Here is a 17,716-nt window from a genome sequence, read left to right as displayed (position 1 = left end):
ATTGAGAACAGAGACCTGACATCATATGAGTTTTGTTAACCACGAAATTACAGGCGGCGAGGAGCTCGCTGTATTTCGAAAGACAAAGGCAATAGGCAATTAATGTGCGAGTCGTTTACCACGGATTTGGCACGGTCCTGCCTGGGAATCCTGTGGGGAAAAGCTTTCTAAACCAAAAAAGATTTGATAGGGAAGGGGGAGGAGAGCGAATGAAGCTCCCCATTGTCAGGAGAGGCAGCAGGGAGAATCCTGTTTCTCCGGAGGAGATAAATGCTCTTTATCAGAGCTGGGGATCTGCTGGAACCACGCGCTGCCCGCGCACCGTCCCTCTGCAGTCCTTCCCCACCAGTCCCAAGGGACAAGCCTGCCCTGTCCCCCACAGCAAACACCCCAAAATGTGTTTTTTGTGTTCCAAAAATAGGGAGCAGATTCCTGGCTCACTCTGCTCCCCTGGCCCAGGGGCCCATGCAGAGCACGGGTCACCCCGCAGCCGGCGGAGCAGAGAGCAGAGCCCTTGGCCCTGGCACGACGTTTTCCCGTTGGGAAGCAGAGGGGATGGCAACCAGCCACCTGCTCCCCGTGCCCAAGAATGCACGGGCACCGCCTGCACTGAAAAATTCCCACTTGGATGCAAGACCTCCCCCAGCAGAGCAGCAGCTCGTGGAGGACACGGCTCTGTGCGCCTGGCAACTGCTTTGCTCCGGAGGAGCACGAAGCAAAACCCCTTAAAAACACCAAAGTCCCCCAAAACACACAAGCACAGCTCCCAGCCCGAGCAAGAGGCACTGCTTTGACTTTCCCTGCCTCATTTCCAAAGGAAAAAAAAGCTACTTTTCCCCAGCAGAGCTCAGCAACTGGAGGGCAGGGAGGTCCCTCCAGGACATGAGCGAAGGGTGAGCTGGCAGACACTGTCCAGAGCTGTTTGCTCATGGAGAATTCTGCCACGGTTATAAGAAATAAATGGGGACTTGGAATCACCAATTCCTGGGCTGTTCTCCTGTTACTGTTTATATATGGAGCTGCTGGGTACAAGAGCCAAACCCACAAAAGGATCAGGCTGATAAGCCTGGCATGCCAGGCTGGTCCGAGCTCTCCATGTACTGCAAAACAAACTCCAAAGGAGCCAGGCAGGGAGGGAGCCCTGTGGAAAAGCCTGGGTGATCCAGCCAGGGGTACCTGCACCACAGGTATCAGCCAGCCTGAGAGCCCAAAGCTCCCCGAGGAGCCTGACAAAAATAATCCCAGCAACAGCCTGAGGGTGAGCGTGTCCAACACACTTGTTTTCCTTCGCTCATAAAAGATTCCAGTGATTTAGCTCATTAACCTCACTCTGACTCAGCTTGGAAACAAATATTTAACGACTCCCCTTTGCTGTGGAGCAAGGTGTCCTGCCTTGGGGAAGAGCTGGACAGACATTTTGGGAGAGCAGAAGGACATCTGCTCTACCACACCTCCTCCTCCTCACTCCCAGAAAGGCTTCCCAAAGCATCCCCTCGCTTTCTGCTTCCCTCATCTCCCTTAACCCCTCTGCTGCTGGATGTGGAATTCCAGCAAGCATTTCCAGCAATGCTTGGAGCAAGGGGAAGGCTTGTGGGGTTAACAATCAGAGGTGCTGAACCTAAAATAAGGATCCTCCCACTGAATTTCAAGCAACAGAAACAACCACGGCAAGGACCCAGTGGTTTTTCCCTCACCCAGGTCCCCTCTGGGTGTCCCAGCCCGTGCTCACGTGGACCCCCATGTGAAACCACCTCTCCAAGCCCCTCCACGTGCATATCTCCAAGGGGTGGTACAGCCCAAAGGATGAGTAATTGCCACCAAATCGGGATTTTTGGTGCTGACTAACTTCTGATGTCTCCTTAGTGATATTTCTCCTGTTCCAGATGGCAGGAAATCAGCGCTGGGCTGTGGGAACTCCAGCACCGAGGTCTCTCCAGGCAAGAGCCACGAGCAACACAAATCCCCAAACAGCAGAGAGAATCTGAGCCCCTTCCAGAGCGCTTTCTGAGCCTCAGCACCTCAATGCTCACAGAAAAAAAACCTACAGACAGCGATGACTGCACGGGGCAGGAATTGCTTGCACTTAATTCATTTCACAGGTTTCTCTTTCCTGATATATTTTCTGCTTGAAAGATGGGAACTCCCCGCCAGGAGCCAGCGAGAAGGTTTTTCTAAAGTCCGTGATTTCCATCTGAGTGACCATAATGAACTTTAATAAGCCAAAAAAAGTGCAAGTCAACATTTCAGGTCATCGAGCAGCGAGAATCTTTTGCCTCCCTCACTTACACAATCACACCATTTCCCCTCCCACCCCCCCAAAAAAACTTCTTTTTGCCTGCCAAATTCAAGCCGATCTCGGGAGGGAGAAGGCTGCTTGGAAGCCCAGATCGTGCGTTACTGAGTGGGCTCCCACCTCCCACCCATCCCTGGAGTGCAAAATAAAGCGAATTCTGCGCCTGAAGCCCCGGCTGCGGGAGCCTGAGCAACAAATACCTCGTTATCTGGAACGAATCCATCTGGGAGAGCAGGGGGCCCTTCTGCCATGGCAGCGGCGCCGAGGGGTCCCTCCGTGCCCGATGTCCCCTGTCCCTCGCTGGGACAGAGGGAAAGGGCACCCCCATAGCTGCGGGGACGGAGGGGGCCCCTCAACGCAGCCCTGGGGAGGGTTTGTGCCCTGGGTGCCGTGGCAAAGGGTGTCCCCGGCAGCTCTGGGGTGGTGGGACCTTCTGGGAGGGGTGAGAAGGCACCGGGGGGACCCTCCCAAGCTGCCAGCCCCGCTGCAGGTAAGCTTGAAACGGGGTCATCCTCCAAAGCCACCACTTCAGCGGGCAGGTGCTCCAGGATGGGCGGCACGACCGTGATGGCAAAGTCATCTGTATCCCCCAAGGACAGCACGGGGTCACCACTGAGGTCCCTGGCACCCGCCGGTGGTGGCACAGTGGCAACAGGCACGTCAGCAAAGGGTGGTGGGGCTTCCAGAAGCTCCTCCACCATCAAGGGCATGGCAGTGGTGGTGGTGGCTCCTGGAGGTTCCTCAGCATCCGTGGTAGGATCCCCGGTGGCTGGCAGCATCCCCTGAGCCTGGGGTTCCAGGACAGCCACATCTCCTGCTGAAAGTGGGTGGGCTGGAGCAGAAAGCTCCCCAAAATCCCACGGGATGGCAGGCCCTGCCATGGACAACGTGCCAGGAAGCTCTTCAGGGGCAGCTGGGCTGGCAGGACACGGGACCTCCCAGCTAGGGGCAAACAACAAGTCCACATCTCCCGGCTGCAGGATGGCTGCTGGTGTCCCCCCATGTGTGACAGCCACCTCCACGGGGCTCCCCTCAGTGTGGGCAGCCCCTTCCAGAGACAGGGCACGGCCCAGGGAAACCATTTCCCATGGGAGGTCCTCAGCAGGCACTGGGAATGTTGTCGGAGCCTTGGAGCCTGGCTCTGATGCAGAGCCAGCGTGGAAAGGCAGCAGAGAACCACAGCAAACATCCCCACTCCCTGCTGGACGAGTCCAGCCCTCAGCTCCACTCCCTGATCCCAAATCTGTGGCTTCATCCTCAGAAACCAGTTCTGGGACATCCCAGTTGGCGACCTCAGTCCTTCCAGGCAGAAGGTGATGGGTCCTGAAGGGATCCATGCCCTCAATGCCAGCCTGGCTGTGCTGTGGGGGGGACCCCAGCTCCTCCATCGCTGGGGCTGGGGCTGGGGGCTGGCAGGGGGACACTCGGCCAGGACAGGTCCCCTCAGGAAGTAAGTCTTGGTTATCTTCACCCCACCCCACCGGAGCACTGGGGTACCCGTCTCCCCCCAGTGCAGCAGCTGGATGTGCCCCTGTGCCAGGACATGGCACCCCAGCAGCCCCAAACTCCGGCTCCACGAGTGGGTCAGGATCCAACTCCCCCAGCAGCGCTGGGGAGCACTCCAGGAGGGACCCCAGCCCTGCCATGGCCACGGGGCTGGGGGAGGCCCCTCCGTCCGAGTCCGTGGGGGTGACAGCCAAGGTGTCCCTTTCTGAGAAGGGCTCTGTCAAGGGCTCCAGCATGCTCAGCACCTGGGAGCTGCAGGTGACGTCAAAGTCCTCCAGATCTGACACAACGGCAGAGTCCGAGGCGCTGATATCCAAGGGGGCCCTGTGCTGACCCCCTTCAACCACCAACCCAGCCAGTTTGGCCGAATCTGGGCCCAGCCCCTCTGAGTCCATTGGGGACATTTGAATCTCCAGGCAGCTGGGGACAGCTCCATCACCCCTGTCCTCATTCAGGCACTGCTCTTCCAGCTCCAGGAACATCTGCACCGAGTCCGTGTCGGACAGCTCGGGGCCCGTGGGGCTGGTTGAGCGCTCCAAAACCGGAGCAAAGTCCTCAACCCCGCATTGCACCGCCACATCCTCAGTGCAGCACGCGCTGCCACCACCCCCAGGGGACGTGCAGGACCGGGAGGTCCCCGGGCTGGGGGCAGAGCCATACTCTGGAGCAGTGGATTGTTCCCTTTCTTCAGAAATATCTGCCAAGCAACAGCTCCTCTTCTCCTCTGCCACCAGAACAGCCTTTCCTCTCTCTGACAGCGTCGCCTCCTCCCACTCCTCCATCATCACCCAGCGCTCGTCCTCCTCAAATCTCAGCTCAGACTCCGTTTTCTCCCTGAGATTGGAGGTGATGAGAATATCCAGTCCTGTATCCAGCAGCTCTTCGCTAAGGCACGGAGAGAGGTTGACGTTCTCCACCGTAGAGTCCGACTCGGAGGCCTCCAGGGTCTCCTGGTGCCCATCGTTGAAGTTCCCCCTGATGAAATTCTTCCTGGCTCGTGGCCAGGTGGCACTGGGGAGCCGGCGGGCCCTGGCCAGGTCCCTGACACGGCTGTCACCAGCGTTCAGCAGGGCCTGGCGCTCGTCCCGGGCACCGCCATAGCCATCCACGCTGAACTGCTTGCCCCCAAGAGCCTCTGCCGTGACAGATGACTTGGAGACGTGCTCCAAGGTGAGAGACTCCGACATGGGCTCGCCGTGGTCGGGCTGGCCCGGCTGCTCGGCCAGCATGGCACTGGAGTCCCGCTTATCCCGCAGGGAAGGGTTGGAAGCGCCCGCCTCCGACACCTCGCTCAGCGAAGCCCCCATCCTTTCGGCAAATTCGGTGAAGTTGGGCGGCATGAAGGACTTCCACGAGCGCCGGTTGACGTTCTCCTTCTTCTCGGGGTTCGGCCGCCTCTTTGGTGGAGCCGGCGCCGGCTTGGAGACGTCGCTGCTGAGCTTCAGCTGGTCGAAGATGACTCGCTCATCCAGCTTTTTAGGCTCTGGCGGCCTAGACTCGAAGACGTTGGCAGCTCCCAGAGTCCCGTTGCTGGATATGGTGCTGCCATCCCCCTTGCCCAGCGTGCTCTTGGAGAGCTGGTTGAGCTTCGATCCCTGATCGATCTGCTCGTTGATTCTCATCGTGTCGTATATCGATCTCTGGGGCACGTAGCAATCCTCTATATAACCATCCTCATCCTCGCCCTTCCCCAGGCAAGTGCGGTTCTGCCGTAAACAGTCTGGCCGGCTCAGTGGTTTGCCCATACTCTCGTCCTTATGGATGACGGAACCACCCCGGCAACCTTTCGCCCGCCGCGGCAGGAAGCATCACACGGCCAGCAGGTCCCAAACCCAAATTAGGCAGCCTCTAATCCCAAAGTGACACTACGGGGATGGGAAGGGGGACCGGCAGTCCCCAGCAGCGAAACAACCCATCTCATGCCCCCGGCCCCCCTAAAAAACCCCATCCGTCAGCGGATCATCCAAAATCCAACAGCTCCGGGAAAATATTCCAAGCGCTTCGCGACAGAAACGGTGGAGGAGTTTGAAGCTCTTAAATTATCCCGTCCGTCCTTCTTTACTAACAAAGGCACTGCTTGTCCCGGCCGCTCCCGGCTGGCAGGGGCGAGCGGCTGGGCGCGTTCTCTGCCCAGCTCCGAGCGCGGTGCGAGTCCAGCTGGTCCGAATTAGCCTCTCCCCCCGACTCTCGTGTTTTCATTTGAACCGAGCTTGTCAGCGGATATTCGTACAACTTTAAACACAGGAAGTTCTTCATTCAGGGCAAACCCGGAGGTTTCCTGTCTCAAAAACATGATGGCATTGTCGCTGCCGTCACCTCGCCCGGTGCCACCGGCAGTGGCGGAACCCCCAAAATCCAGCCGGTGGGTGCGCGGCGTTGGCGGCACGGCCGTGGAGTCCGGAGGTGGAGGAAGGCTGCTGGGTCTTCGCTTATTTTTTTTTTTTTCGCTTTCTCCCCAGGGAAAAAAAAAAAAAAAGGCTATAAAACGCATCCAAAAATGGCAAAGGGACGGAGCGGGATGGAATCCCCTGAGTTGTCTCCGGGAGCCGACGGGGGGGACGGGGAGCAGCCGCGGCTGGAGGCGGCTGTTGCCGCTGCTGCTGCTGCTGCTTCTTCTTCTTCTTCCTCCTCCTCCTCCTCCTGCTGCTGCTGCTGCTGCCGGTCCCGCTCGCACTAACTTTCCCGGCGGCCGGTGTCGGGCTGCGGCGGCTCCGCGCCACCGGGCGGCCCGGCCATGGCGGGGCGGGCGCGGGGCCGGTACCGGCGGCGATGCGGGGCGGACCGGGGCCGGGAACGGGGCTGGTACACACACCACACACACACACCCCGGGGCCGCCCTCCCGTTCCCCTTCCCCGCCGCTCTCGCCCCTTTTGTGCGCGGCTCAGCGGCCGGGCCGGGGGCGGGGGGCTCCGCGCCGCCCCCGCGGGCAGCCCCCGGCCGGCGCGGCGGGATGCATGGCCGCTGCCTTCCTCCTCCTCCTCCTCCTCCTGTTCCTCGTCCTCCCGCTGCCGGCCGCCGCCGCCCGCTCTCCTTCCCGCCGGCGGAACAAAAGGCCGAGCCGCACAGGCCGCCGCACGCCCCGGCCCCGCCGCCGCCGCCAGCACCGGCTCCCGCGGAGCTCCAGCCCCGGCGGAGGGCGGGGGGACGCGGGGGCGGGCGGGGGGCGGCGCCGCGGGGCGGGCCGGCAGCGCCGGGGCCGCCCCCTCCCCGAGCGCCGCGGTGCCTCCCGCGCCCCCCCGGCACCGACCCCCCCGCCGGCCCCGGGAACGGGGGGGACCGGAGCGCGACCCGGCTGGGGAGAGGGGGGGATGCTCGGTGGCGGCGCCGGGGTGGTCCCCGCCCGCCCCGCCGGGGATGGCCCCTCCTCCGGGGGGAGGCGGCAGCCCCCGACAAAGAGCAGCAACGCCCTGGCTCGGCGGCGGCTCCGGCTCCGGCTCCCGCCGCCACCGGCCCCGCTCCCCCGGCCCTTTGTCCGCTGTTCCCCGAGCCGGGGCTACCAGGGAGATGGCGACCCCCCCGCACGTCGGGTGTCCCTGCTCCTCACGGCCGCCCTCGCACAAAGAACCGAGTTTGGAATTCGCCGGAGAAACGCACCCGAAACACCCCCCAAAGTACCAGTTTTGCCTGCCCCCATCGCTCTGCCAAAAAGCCACCCGCAACTTGCCACCGGTCCCCTCAACCACTGCAGGCTGTTTTCCTAAAAATCGTGATTTTTATAGCCCCGGCCCTTGGGTAGCATCCCGCTCCTCCCATCCTGAGTCCTGTCACCCTCTTTTCCTCCCCCAAAACCCTTGGGTTTAAGAGATGGGGAACATTGGGAGTGGGGAGGGAGGCAGCCCGGGCGCGTGAATCACCGCTGCGAAGTGATGCTGAGGGAAGTCACAGACTTGGGAGAGAAAACAGGAGGGTTGGGAACAGCCTCCACGCATCTCCAGGCAACAACCCGCCCCACCAGCCACCCGGCCTGCTACTTTGGGATGAATTATGGCATCGGGATAAAAATACAAGGTGTTCAATAGAAAAACGTGCAGCATTGCACTCCAAAAGCACCAACACCGGGACAATCAGATCTCTCTCTGTGCCTTGCTGTGCCACAGCTTCACCAAAAGCCTTCCCACTTGGCCATGGTGACCAACAGGCACGGAAGATGAAATCCCGAATATTTCTTGATGCGCTGCCGTCCTGAAAACACCGAGGCTTTGCCAAAGTCGTGGTGTGGTGTGGTGGGAGCCCAGCTGCCACATCCCCAAGCCCTCAGCCCCTGCATCCCCACGTCCCAGCACCAACAGCACATGCAGCAGCTCCAGCACGGCATTCCCAAAGCTTTGCTTTGCTTTGGGGAGATGGGAACGGATGTTTTGTGGAAGGGGAGGCTTCGGGGGGAATTGCCCACTGAATGGCCCGAAGTGCTCCTCAGATGGAGATTTCTGCACAGTGGGAAACCCTTGGAACCCCCTTTTCCCACCATCAAATTTAACCAAGGAAAAGAGCAGTGGGGATCTGGGAGGGGATTCCAAACATCTCCCAGGGACCCCCTCTGCCCATCCAGCCATGTCCCCTCCACGTCCCCCGGAGCCCTCCTGGACAGACAGCCGGACATTCATCCCTGCAGCCTCCTCCAGCCCCAGCTGCCAACACTGCCGGAGTGTCCCAACGCCTGGATTTTTCCCCTTGGCGGGGGACACCGCAGCTCCTGGTGGCTGGTATTAATCCAGAGCAGCTGAAACAACAAGAGGACGAGGGTGCTGTGCCAGCAACGCCGCCCCGGCTCCTCCGCTACCACCTTGGCCGGGAGCTGGCGGAGCTGCACCGTTACCGCTCCGGGGCCCCTCCGCCAGGAATCCCAGGCATCCGGGCTGGGGCGAGGAGGCTTTTTTGTTCCACTGCGAAGAAGGAACGATCTCTCTCTCTCTCTCTCTCTCTTTCTCTCGACGTGGAGCTGCCCCGTTTCACAGCCAGAAATTCTTTTCCCATTTCCTCACCGAATCACGTGCCAGGAGCGAGCCGAGTCTTCCTCAGACACATTCCCCCCACCAACAATTTCTGAAACCATTAGGGAAATATTGGGTAGGGATGAAAGCCAGTTGGAAACGCAAAGATCCCAGCCACGGCTCCTGCAGGTTCCTCAAATCACGGCTTTAAGCCTCCAAGTGCCACCCCTTGATGTGATGGGGACAGGAGCCAAACAGTGCTGGGAATTGCAAGGCCAGGGCTTTGTGTCGGTGCAAGGGATGGATGTGGAAGGACACAAAGGTCTTGACTGACTTTTGTCCTTTCTGGTGTTTCCAAGTTTCTTCACCCTGATTTGGTTTTTGCTCAGCCCCCAAGCCTCCCACAAACAGCTCCTGTCATCCAACCCTGACCTGGACCCACGTCCTGCAGATAAATCACCCTCAGCCAAATCCCACCCCAAGCCTCTCCAAGACCTTCACCAAGCAGGAGCACCCCCATTTGTCTCCTGAAGCTGCTGGTTTCAAGCTTTCCTCATACGGCCACCAGCCCTGGCGCCTGGGGACGTCCCTGTCCCTGATGTCACTGATGTCACTGCTGTCATCCTCTTTACGGCTGTGCTACATCCTGCCACCTCTGCCACCACTGTTTACATGGCACGGCACTCTTTGGAAACCAACGTATTTTTAGCTTTCTTTCAATGCATCTCAGCAGCTGGAAGCAAGGGACCTGTGTTATGTGACGAGCAGAGGCAGCCCAAGATCTCTGATGGACAGGTCATTTATGAGATCAGGGTGAAGCCAAGGGTCTTCTTCACCCTCAAAGCTTCTCTGAAGTCCACCTTGGTGCCCTTCTGCCCTGGGAGTGCAGGCTGGATGGAGAAGAGCTCCTGGCTTGGCACTATGAGCTTTGTCCCTACAGGTCTTGCCGACCGTGTCATAAAATCATAGAATAGTTTGTGTTGGAAGGACAGGAAAACTCCTCTCGTCCCACTCCCTGCTCTGGGCAGGGACACTTTCCACTAGACCAGGCTGCTCCGGCCTGGCCTTGAGGGATGGGGTAGCCACAGCTTCCCTGGGCAACCTGCTCCCTGTGTCTGACATTGTGTGGGTCACTGTGTCCCCCAGATGTGACTCCACGAGTGCCACCCCCGGGCTGGGACACTGTGCCATGTCCAGGCAAGGCAGAGTGGATAACCCCCAGCGCCTCCAGCCCAGCAGAAGGACTGAGGCACATCCCAGCCCCCCTCAGACACTGCGATAAAAGCACAAAGCCAAATCAAGCACACACAAAATCTCCCTTAGAAACGGCGCTTTAGGTGGTGCTGGGATTTTTTAGCAGAGGATTCATGTTTTTTAAAGCCTTTGCTGCGTTTGTCAGAAGGTCAGAGGGACTCCTTTCTCTCCCTCTTGCTCTCCTCCTAATTCATTCCTTTTCCCAAACCTTTGTGATTGCCATTCCAGCCCCTGATCCAGGCAGGAGCACTGGGGCTATTCCCACCCCGCTGTGCTGCTCTGGGTGCTCCCTGATCCCTTTGGCTCACAGCTGATTTCAAACCAACCTCACATCAGGGCTCTGCCACCACTCAATCCCTCTTCAAAGGCTGCAGCTGCTCGGGATGCAGGGAGCCAGCACATCTTTAAATCAGCCATTTGGGACCTGTTCGTTCAGGACTCTCCTCCACAGGGCTGTGGGAGGAAACCTCGGCAGGCTCTGTAGGGGTCTGCATCTCCACAGGGAAAGTTTTAGGAAGAGGTTAAAATCCCAACTCCCAGAGAAACCTCCTGCACTTTGGATGCACAGCTGCAGTGAGTGCTATGCAAAAAAAAAAAAAATTAAATTAATTTTGCTCTTCCAAGAGTGCAGGAGCTGCGCTGCAGCGCTTTCCCTGCAAGGCAGCTAATATAGATGTTGGTATAAATAATTCTCCGGAACGAAGCCTGGAGCCCACATGTTACAGCAGAGCTCAGGCACAGCCCCACGGCACTCAGCGTTCCCATGGAACCCCCAGAGCACCCCCAAAACTCCCTGGCAGCAACCTGAGATGGGGCTGTGAGACAAGGGCAGAGCCCCGTGCCAGGGCCCTCGTGGCCTGGAGGGGAAAGCTGCTGAAATGCCCATTTTTGTCCTCAGCTGCTGCATCTCCCTGCAAATTGAAGCACCCTGGGCTCTCTGGGCATCCCACTCCCACCACGCTGCCCACGAACTCTCCCCAGAGCAAAGGGGGACGAGAGGGATGGGGTGAGTAAGGAACTGCTCTGAGGCTCTTTAGGAAGTGAGGTAAGTGTGTTATCATCCTGAGAATCCTCTGGATGGGAAACATCTAAACCACTCCTTCAGCAGGAGAATTGGCAATTGTTCTTGAAAGGCTGCAGTGACTAATCCAAGCCTGAGTCCTTCCCTGCTTGCTCCAGAGCCAGTGGCCACAGTCCCTCCCTTCCCAGGCCTGGCTTGGATGCTGTGGGTGATGGCAATGTCCCCAAAGATCCCCCCTCCACGGCTGCATCCTGCCAGGACCAGGCTCCTCTCCCTCCTCTGCTCAGCCCTTGCAGACAAAAACCTTCCCATCTCCTCCTCCCTCGGATGCTCGGCTCCCCTGGTCTTATGCAAAGCTGGTATTTTTAGTATCTCCTGGAAACACTGGGAAGTGTCATTACCAGCAGCTAACGAGTGCTCTGGGGAGAGGACATTCCTCCGGCCATCTCCCTCGGCTCAGACCTGGCAGGGTCACCAAAGCATCTGCAAGTGGGTGGCTTTTGGAGCACTGACCCAAGGCAGCTCCTGAAAGGCACCATTCGATCACAGCCCGATTGTTTCACGGTCAAGAAAAGAAAAGGAAAGGAGGAGGGGGGGAAAAAAAAAAAAAAAAGCTACGATTTGGTCGATCTCAGCAACTCTTGGCTTAATTCGCTCTTGTTCTCGGGATCGGGGAAGCCTCTGCTGACACGTCAAGGTCAAAGCCCACCCGTGGTTTGCTGATGAACCAGCACACCAGCAGCGTTCCCTCTAGCAAGGAGGAGCTCCAGGGGTGCCTTTGCTCTTCCCTCCCTGCTAAAATTTACTCCCAAGGAGCGAGGAGGCTGCCAGGGCCACCGGGGCAGGTTAGAAATGCACCCAGCCCCAGCAGGGCTCTGCAGCTTGGGCCACTCTCCCTGGCCAGGCTCGGTGACAGCCCTGTCACCCAGCACAGCCCGTGCTTATCACCCCCATTTATCATCCCCTTCCCCAAAGAGGGGAGATGGTGCCTTTAAGGCAGCTTAACAGCTGTCAGAGAGGAGGCATTTCTGCGTGTGCTGCTGAGGCTGAAAATACAAGCCAGAGATACTTTAAGTAGGTCTGGAAAGCGTTCAACGAGAAGACACCGTCACGCAGCCTGTCCCCACTCCCAGCCCAGTCCCACCCAGCTGCTCCCAGCTCCACGACTGTCGGGAGCCACACGCATTCCTCTGGGGGCACAGAAGGGTTAAAAATACCCTGGGCCAGGCTGGGGCACAGCAAGTGGCAGAGCGTCCCTTCCCTGCCGCATCCCATTCTCAGAAGCCCACCTCCCCTCGCCCACCTGCCGGGGGCTTGGCTGTTTGATGGGGTGTGGAGGGCCCAAAAAACCCACCCTGTGGGCTGGGTGCTGGGGCATCGCCTGTGAGACCACTTGTCCTGGCTAAGGACCACTCCTGTCCTGCCTAAGAACCACTCTTGTCCACCCTAAGGACCACTCTTGTCCACCCTAAGGACCACTCCTGTCCTGCTGCCTCCAGGAATCAAGGCTGGGAGTGTCAATGCTTTGGTGTCAGTACCTTGTGCCATCAGCACATGGAGTCACTCCTGCTCTCCGCTCCAGCCCTGCAATCCCAAAACGGGATGCTGCTTTTCCTCTGCTCCCCTTAGGAGGGTTGGAATGAGGTGATCTTTAAGGTCCCTTCCAAGCCAAGCCGTCCTCTGCTCTCCAAGAGCAGCTCTGCAGTGGCAGGAGCAGAGCTAACAGTCCCAGGGAGAGCCACAAAATCACCGGGGCTGGAAAAGAGCCTCAAGATCACCCGGCAAAGGAAGGTCACAAAACACCACTGAGGAGAGCAAGCATCAAACCGAAATGGGCTAAAACTTCTAGGGGGAAACCCAAACTCTGATCCTCCTGCAAAATATCCTCGATGAAACACTGCAGGATGCTGGGCAGCCCCCATCCCACCTCATCCCTCCCTGCCTCTGACATCAGTGGCTTTTGAGGTCACACCAGTGGCAGCCCCCTCTCCAAAACCATCCCCCTCAGGCAGTGACACCCGGGAGAAACCCAGGGACCCTGGATACAGGCACCAGTGGCACTTCTGACAGCACCGTCGAGCCAGCTCTCTGGTGGAAAGGTTGGGGGAATGACGAGTCATAAATAAAATGCTGAGGGAAGCTGACACCCCCCAGGCAGGAAGGGGGGCAGGAGGAGGGCACGGGAGCCTGCGTGGGCTCCCCAGCCCTGGCTAGCTGCTGCCTTCTCCCCGGGAGGACCTGGAGCAGGGTCAGACAGCACCACTGGAACGGCCAGATGAGTAATTCTGGTCTGGGCCTCACTCAGTGCATCACCACTCCCGGGATTTCTTTCCTGATTTTTTTTTTTTTATTGAAGCAGACAAAGAGGGTGCTGGAGGCACAACGGCTGTGTGGGCCCTGGCCGACCTGACCTACTCTAAAATAAAGCAGTGAGGCCTCAGTTACTGCTGTCTAGGGATTCTCCCTCCCCCTCTTCATCATCCAGCACTAAACCTTTATTGGTGTGACACATCACTGCCAGAGTTCACCGCGTTGAGCAACTCCAGTTTCCAAAAACCTCCCCAAAAAAAACGCCAGGAGGAGCGGCAGGATCCCCAAATCCCATCTCCTCCCTCCTCTGCCTCAGCTAAACCATCACCCACCCAAGGCTGGATGCGGGAGACCCCCTCCTGCTCCTCCCTCCTCTCTGGGGTGGGGTTTCATTAACTCTGGGAGGCGAGATCCGGGATAAACAGCCCGGCTGTGCCAGCTGCAGGTCCTGGCTCGCCACATTCCTGTGCCCTGCCCCAGCGCCACCGAGCTCAGCTGTGGTGACAGCAGGAGCCACCAGCCCACCACGGACACGTCACCAGGTGTCCCCCCCCCCCAGCCAACTGCACCTGCAGCCACCCCAAAGTGACGGGGACCCTTGGGTGGGTCAAGTGTGGTGCTTTTTTTCCTTAGGTTTCATTTTGGGGGAAGCGCTGCAGATTCTTGCAGGGTTGATCCTGCTCTCATCTTCCTCACGGGGACAAAGTGTCCCCTGGCACGATACAGCTGAGATTCTTCCTGGAGGAAGTGCCCACAGAAGCTGTGGCTGCCTCATCCCTGGAAGAGCTCAGGTTGGACAGGGCTTGGAGCAACCTGGGAGAGTGGAAGGCGTCCCTGCCCCTTCTCACCCAAAGCATTCCATGATTCCATGACTGGGGGGGCACCAGGACCCTTCTTCACTCCTGAGCACTGTAAGGCAGAGAGCCCAAAAATCCCTGCCAGCTGCCCCAGGGCTGAGCGTTAATGCTGTGAATTTCGTAGGTGAAATGTGACAACCTTAAGGGTTTGTCCAAAAACAACACTGGGAATCAAAGGGGCTCCCAGCTCACAACTGCCAACGCCAAGCACAAGCCACGCTTTGAAACCCAAGTTCAAAATCCACTGTGTAAAAGATAAACAAAAGCCAGGCTTAAGCTTGCTTAGCCAGGAGGCCAAGCTGCCCCAGCACAGATGTCTCCCCCAAAACACCCAAGAATTTGATTCCACCAGCTCCGTGGCCCAGGCTGGTGGGTTCTCCATGGCCAGACAGGACGAGCCCGTGCCTGGGGCTTTCTGGCACCTCTGCTCCCAACCAGCAAACCTCACCCCTGCTTCTTCAGCGTGTCAAGGAGGATGAGCCACTTGCACTGAGCAGCACAAAGCTTCATCCCGTTCGTGTCACCATTTTGGGGGTGGAGAGTTCTCACTCAGGGTCTTCCAGGGGTTGCTGATGATGGAGACAAAGCAATGCAGAAACCCCCTGTGCCTTCACGTGAGTGACCCCCCTGTCTCACCTGGGGAATCACTTCCCTGGGGGATTCTGCTGTTTGCCAAACTGAATCCACAGAGCTGTTATGTTTAGAAACATCTCAACTGTAGCTCATTTGATTCCAGTCATTAAAATTTAATATTAGCGTAAGCTTTGAGAAACCTGAGCTGACAGCAGAGACAGTGGAGGGGGAAGAAGTGCCCCGGCCTGGAAACTCCTACGAGCAGCTCTTGCTGGTGCCTGGCACTTGTCCCTCGTGCTGAAGAGCCCAACTTGGCTGTGTGAAGCTCAGCTCAAAGGTTCTCCCCACTTTCAGCACCTTTTTACACGAAACAGAGGCTCCTCAGAGGGGCAGCAACGGAACCAGACCCACTTGGGTTAAAGTGCTGCTGGAGATCAGGAGTTAAAGATGAGGTTCCTTTGCTCTGACAGCTTCACATGAGCTAAACCCGTGTTATTTCTTCTGTGGCACAGCTGGATCCGAAGCGATCCATCGGGATGTCCATATAAGCACAGGCTCCAAACCACAGAAATGCCTTTCAGCTGCACTTGATCTCACCAGAAAACTCAGGGCTGAATCCAAGGACCCCTCAAAGTCTCCTCGAGATGGGCTTTCTTAACAATCCTGCTACAACCAACCAGTCCCTGCCTGGTTTTCCCACACTCCCAGAACTCCAGCTCCACCCTGGATCGTTGTCCTGGTGAGGACCTGTCCCCAAAATCACATCCTGAAGCAAAAAACCCTCCTGCAAACAAAGCTTCCCCCTGAGCATGATCTGACAGCTGCTTCCCAGCCTCCTGCCTCGGAGGAACCCAGCCAGGAGGAAAACTTACAGCAGGAGAGGAGGGCTCATCCATCCCAAAGCCAGGATTAGTCCCTCTGTGACCTGGGAAAGGGGCTGGGGGGATAGAGAGGAAATGCACAAATGGCAGTTTTCCAAAAGTTAAGGAGGTTGTGGCCTTTTGGGGAAAGAAAAGGGAAAAGAAAAATACATGGGAAGCTTCAAATGTGAGCTGCTTCCAAAGTCATCTGTTCCCAGCCTCCACCAGAGCCTTCAATGGACCTTCTTTATTAAAATCTGGACACAATGAGTCCAGAAGTGCCCACCTTTGTCAGGGCTCTATTGGCAACTTGCCTGGAGCCCCGGGGGCCATGCCTAATTTGCATCTCATTTACACAGATGTTCATTAAAATTAATGCCTTAAGACATAATATCTGCCTGCATTTGAGCCTTCTGGACAGACAGAGCGCGGCCGCTCCCGGAGAGCCCCTGTCACCCCATCCCTCACCCCATCCTCCCCCTGCAGCACTGCCAGCTCCTCTGCCCCACCAGGACACCCCAGGCACGCCCCTGGTTTGCAATCCAAGGAGGGCAAGAGTTGTGATATCGTCTTAGAGAGAGAATTTGTTGGGAAATAAAAGCCTGGCGCAAGCAAGAGAAGCCCCCCGAGCTCCCCACAGAGCACGAGCCAGGCTTTTCCACAGCTCTCCCTCCAGCCCCTGCTGATGCCCTTGCACGTGCAGATCAGGATCTGGGATTGTATTCCCCTTAGGTAGGAGCAGAAGGTGAAGCTTGGCCAAGATCAGCTCTGCAACCTTTAGGATTTGTGCAGAAATCCCTGGGGATGAGCCGTGCATGGGAGGAAAGGAGGAATGAAGGAATGCTGCTGTAACCACGATTGCTCCATCCTCCCCTCCTGCTTCTCCCCCATTTCATTCCCAGCCATTACACAGCGAAACCTTCCCACCCCTGCTGCCACTTTCACTTTCCCACCCACAAAGGCCCCAGCTGCTCCACGTGGCCTCCATGGCCAGCGAATGACTCTTGGTAAGGACACCTCAGACCCCCAAACCCCCTCAGCTCAGGTCACCCATGCCTTCAAGGGTCATCCTCAAGGTCACTGAGCTGTGGGCCACGTGCAAACCCCACGGTGGGTTAAGCTGCTCCTGCCCAGTCTGGGTTTTGTCACTGCTCCTAATGAGAGCTGCTCAGCTGGGAATAATCCCGTGTTCTGCAGGAAAGGTTCACTGATTTTAAGGACTAAAACCTCCTTTTTGGATATATTTGTTCCAAGTGACTCTGTGGTGTTTAATGGTGAATTTAAATCCTTCCCATCCACATCAGCTCAAAGCAAACTGCCCAACACAAGCAACACCATCAGGTGAGGTTGAATTTGCCCCATAAATACACTTCAGCTCTTTTTTTTCTGGATAGGCAAAGCCCAAACCAGAAACACCTTGTCCCGGTGAAGGTTTCACAGAGCTGCTCAAGTGGTGGAACCGGAGCAATTAGCCATGAGATGAAAAGTAAATGGCTGTAAAACTGCCTCTCCCTCCCACCCCCCCATTAACACCAGGAAACGAGCAGCCAGATGTAAATCAGCCCAATCATCAACTCCTGAGCACATCAGGAATAGAAGTTCCACAGCAACAGAATTTCTAAGCCGTGTTAATATAATTAATGTAGTGTAACAGCATGACCCAACATCACAATACTGTATGGAAATACATCAAACACACTCCAACTCTTCCCTCTCTCAGTGCTTCATGCAAGCCTTGATGGTCTCCACCAGCTCCTTGCTGGAAATGTGAACAGCCACATAAAACTTCACCTTGGTTTTATTTCCTGGGCGCACTCTTTGTCTCACACTTTATCTGTGGCTCTTTTCGTACCCGAGGATCTCAAAATGGATGAAACGTGTGACCCAGATGGAGTGAACAACACACAGGAACGCTGGGCCAGGCAGAGCCAGACCCACCGGATGATCTGCTGTGGACTAGACTCTCAAACGGTGCAAATTCACAGCTCAAGTGGACTCAAACCCCTCCCTTCCTCCCCCAAAATCTAAATGCCACCCACCTCTACCAGCCCACGAGCTGCTGGCGTGCCAACATCACACATCACCAGGAGAACAGGGATTTTCCTGCCAG

At 57.5% G+C, this 17,716-nt stretch overlaps 1 protein-coding gene across 37 annotated transcripts in view; it reads right to left on the bottom strand.

Annotated features, from left to right (window-relative positions):
- MACF1 (microtubule actin crosslinking factor 1) overlaps positions 1–17,716 on the bottom strand; it is a 138,511-nt gene that overhangs the window by 32,895 nt on the left and 87,900 nt on the right. The window lies entirely within an intron of this gene.

The sequence above is a fragment of the Motacilla alba genome, chromosome 23, assembly GCF_015832195.1.
Source record: "Motacilla alba alba isolate MOTALB_02 chromosome 23, Motacilla_alba_V1.0_pri, whole genome shotgun sequence".
NCBI classification, from domain to species: domain Eukaryota; kingdom Metazoa; phylum Chordata; class Aves; order Passeriformes; family Motacillidae; genus Motacilla; species Motacilla alba.
Note: the sequence above shows the minus strand (reverse complement) of the source record. Positions and strands in the feature narration are given on the sequence as shown.